Source organism: Spinacia oleracea, chromosome 3 (assembly GCF_020520425.1).
Source record: "Spinacia oleracea cultivar Varoflay chromosome 3, BTI_SOV_V1, whole genome shotgun sequence".
NCBI lineage: Eukaryota > Viridiplantae > Streptophyta > Magnoliopsida > Caryophyllales > Amaranthaceae > Spinacia > Spinacia oleracea.
Genome location: NC_079489.1, coordinates 42885870 through 42889551, shown reverse-complemented (window position 1 = coordinate 42889551; position 3682 = coordinate 42885870). Strand labels below are relative to the sequence as shown.

At 41.6% G+C, this 3682-nt stretch overlaps 1 non-coding gene and 1 pseudogene across 1 annotated transcript; both read right to left on the bottom strand.

Annotated features, from left to right (window-relative positions):
- Positions 1-1353: 1353 nt before the first annotated feature.
- LOC130470918 (uncharacterized) lies at positions 1354-1453 on the bottom strand (annotated as a pseudogene).
- A 667-nt stretch (positions 1454-2120) lies between these two features.
- On the bottom strand, positions 2121-2192 carry TRNAD-GUC (transfer RNA aspartic acid (anticodon GUC)). Its single transcript has one exon. It is a non-coding gene; the product is annotated as a tRNA-Asp (tRNA).
- Between the last annotated feature and the right edge of the window lie 1490 nt (positions 2193-3682).

The following is a 3682-nucleotide window of genomic DNA, read 5'->3' as shown; positions in this document are numbered from 1 at the left end:
AATTCATTATCTTGCTTTAATAATGCTTTCAATTATGATTATTTCTTTGTTTATTGTCAACATGCTTGAGTAGTTTAATTTCTAGGGTTGGGGATCCATGAATAATATGAAGGGATGATTGAATGATTATGATTGTTAATTGGCATTGTAATTGATTCCTATTGATTGGTTTATTTCACTATACAATTAGATTTGCGCAGGTTTAATTGTGGTAGTTATGCAATATCAAATTAAGATTCGAAAGATGCAATTTGATGTTTAGGCTTGTGTCAATAGGTGGAATTAGAGTTAATACGTAGCGAGAGCCCGTTAATTCTAAGTCTATGATTAGTATCGACTTGAGAGAGCATGCTAGTCTAATTAATTACTTTGTTGATTATCGTGATAGTTCAATGTCCTGGATTATTATTTGTTGGCGAACCTATACCCTAGATTCCTTAATATATTGATTCATTCTTGTTTAATTATCGTTCATAGTCTTAGCATACAAACCATCAACCAACTTTTGTTCACAATAGTCTAGATTAATTAATTGATAGTAGAAAGAACGCCTGTTTCCCTGTGGATTCGATCCTGACTTCCCTTGCTACCTAGCTAGTGGACCTTAGGTTATTTTTGATTAGGTGATACGACTTTAGCCTGTCAAAATTTGGCGCCGTTGCCGGGGAAACGGTTTTATTTTCTGTTGTTGATTGCTTATCCTAGATTATTGTTTGTTACTACTCAAGGAACTCACGTTCCTTGAGACCAGATCTCACATTGTTTCGTAGTCTTTGTCTATGCCCAGGGCCGTAGGTACTAGTAATCTTACTCCATTCGATCCTGAGCCCGAAAGAACCTTTCGTAGACGAAGAACTTTCATTGCACAGTGTGGGAATTACTCTGATTCTGATCATAATATTGGCGATCTTTTTCCTTCAGATACAGATTCAGTTTCAGAGATAGAGATGGGTGACGAAAATCTGATACCGCCACCTACCCCACGGCTTACAGACTATTCTAAGCCAAGTCTGTCCGTGCTACCAAAGGCGATCATGCCTTCTATTGCAGCTGAGACCTTCAAGATTGAGCCTGCATTCATTAACATGATCGAGAGACGCCAGTACGGTGGGGAACCAGGTGAAGATCCGAATCTTCACATTCAGTCCTTTATCCAATATTGTTCCACCATCAAGCAAAAGGGATTGACTCCGGAGCAGACTATGGAGATACTTTTCCCGTTCTCTTTGAGTGGGAAAGCTAAACTGTGGATTAATGGGTTGAATCGGGCGGCTTTGAAAATCACTAATTGGGAATCCTTGGCTCTTGCTTTTTATGTTAAATATTTTCCACCTGAGAAAACGGCTCGTCCGAGGGGTCAGATATTATGTATCTCACAACAAGCGGATGAGAGTTTGTTTGAGGTCTGGGAGAGATTCAAAGATTTGCAAAGAGAATGCCCACACCATGGTTCGGAAGATTGGTTCTTGATTCAGCAGTTTTATAATGGTCTGGGTAATGAGTCTAGATGTTTATTGGATTCAGCTGCTAGTGGGAGGTTCATGCAACTAGAGGTGCCTAAAGCTATGGAGGTGATTGAGGAGATAGCCATTCACAATGCCCAGTATGGGAATCCTAGAGGTCTATCTAACAGGGGTGGTAAGCATGATTTAAATTCCATTGAACAACTAACTGCCCAATTGACTGCTTTACACTATAAGTTTGATAATATGCAAGCAGCCAATACTCAATCTGCCCAACCTGCTAGTGTAGCTGCTATGAGTGCCCAACCTGCTACTGTTTGTGAAAGTTGTGGAATGTTTGGTCATTATGCACCGGAATGTAGGAGCTCTGTTGAACAGTGTAACGTATTTCAATCCTACAAACAAAATAACCCATTCTCCAACTCTTACAATGAGGGCTACAAAAACAACCCTCTACTATCATACAGGAGCAACAATATCCAGAACCCTCACCAAGTCCAACATCCACCACAGCAACCATACCAACCCCCACATCAACAATCCTACCAACCACGGAACAACTACAACCAACAGTCTAGTGGACCACCTGAGTTCCCTAGACAACACACATCACCTCCACCACCACCACTTCAAACCACACAGCCTGTCAAAATTTGGCGCCGTTGCCGGGGAACGAACCCAGGTCACCCGCGTGACAGGCGGGAATACTTACCACTATACTACAACGACCCTATGCTAGTAGAGATGAGAAACATGATGCTACAAATGCAAAAAACTCTAAGTGAAAAGGATGCAAAAATCGATGCTCTGACTGCTCACAACAAGATCACTGATACACAGTTGGCACAGATGGCTACTACTATTGCAGGGAGGCCACCAGGCCAATTTCCTTCGCAGCCCGAAAATAGGGAGACTGCTAATGCAATTACATTGAGGAGTGGTAGGGATTATGATGGTCCTTCTATGCCGGTTGAGGTTGATTCCGGGGTGTCTGCTAGTGATCTAGTCAGTGAGGAAATCCCGAAGATAGTTATGGATGAAAAGGAAGTTGAAAAGGTAGTCAATGAGAATGAGGCTACAACTGAGGTTAAGAAGGGGGCGGATATTCAAGTACCACCTATTGCACTCCCCTTCCCAAACCGACAACTCAAGAATAAGCTAGACAAGCAGTTTGGCAGATTCTTGGAAGTGGTCAAAAATTTGCAGGTAACGGTTCCTTTTACTGAATTAATTTTACAGGTTCCTGCCTATGCTAAATTCATGAAAGATATTTGACCAGGAAACGTGCTTTTTGTGAGGTAGAGACTGTAGCTTTCACTGAGGAATGTAGTGCTTATTTGCAAAACAAGTCTCCACCTAAACTTAAAGACCCCGGGAGTTTTTCCATCCCATGTAACATTGGCACCGTATTTATTGATAAAGCTTTATGTGATCTAGGTGCTAGTGTGTCTGTCATGCCTTTGTCTGTCTGTACTAAACTGAATATGGGTGAGCTTAAGGTTACCAATATCACTCTACAAATGGCCGACTGTTTTGTCAAATACCCCTTAGGTGTTTTAGAGGACGTCCCTGTTAGAGTAGGTAAATTCTATATACCTGTAGACTTTGTAGTATTAGACATGCAGGAGGATTCTCAAATTCCCATAATCTTAGGTAGACCCTTCCTTCACACGGCGGGGGCGGTAATTGATGTTAAAAGTGGGAAATTGACATTGTCTGTTGGGGATGATAAGGTGACTTTTAATCTGAATAGTGCCTTAAAAAGTCCCATGCTAGAGGAGGAACAATGCTATCGCATAGATGTAGTTGATTTTATTACTCGTGATAACGTCTCCCAAGTTCTCGAAAGAGATCCCTTGGAGGCAGTGCTTTGTTGTGAGTCTTCTGCAGGTGATAGCAGTTCTTGGAGTGCTGAAGTGGATGCTCTGGAGTTGGCTCTTAATGGTGGATAATCTGAGCCGGAGAGCACCAAATTGAAGAGGTTAGTTCGGCCGATTTGTTCTGTTAAAGAGGTAAAGAAACCCGAACTTAAGCCTCTTCCTGCTAACCTTAAATATGCGTTTTTAGATGATGAACAACTTTGCCCTGTGATCGTCAGTACTGCACTTGATGCAGACCAGTTATCCCAACTTCTTATTGTGTTGAAAAGGCACAAAAAGGCCATTGGGTACAGTATTGATGATTTAAAGGGTATTAGCCCTGACTTTTGTATGCATAGG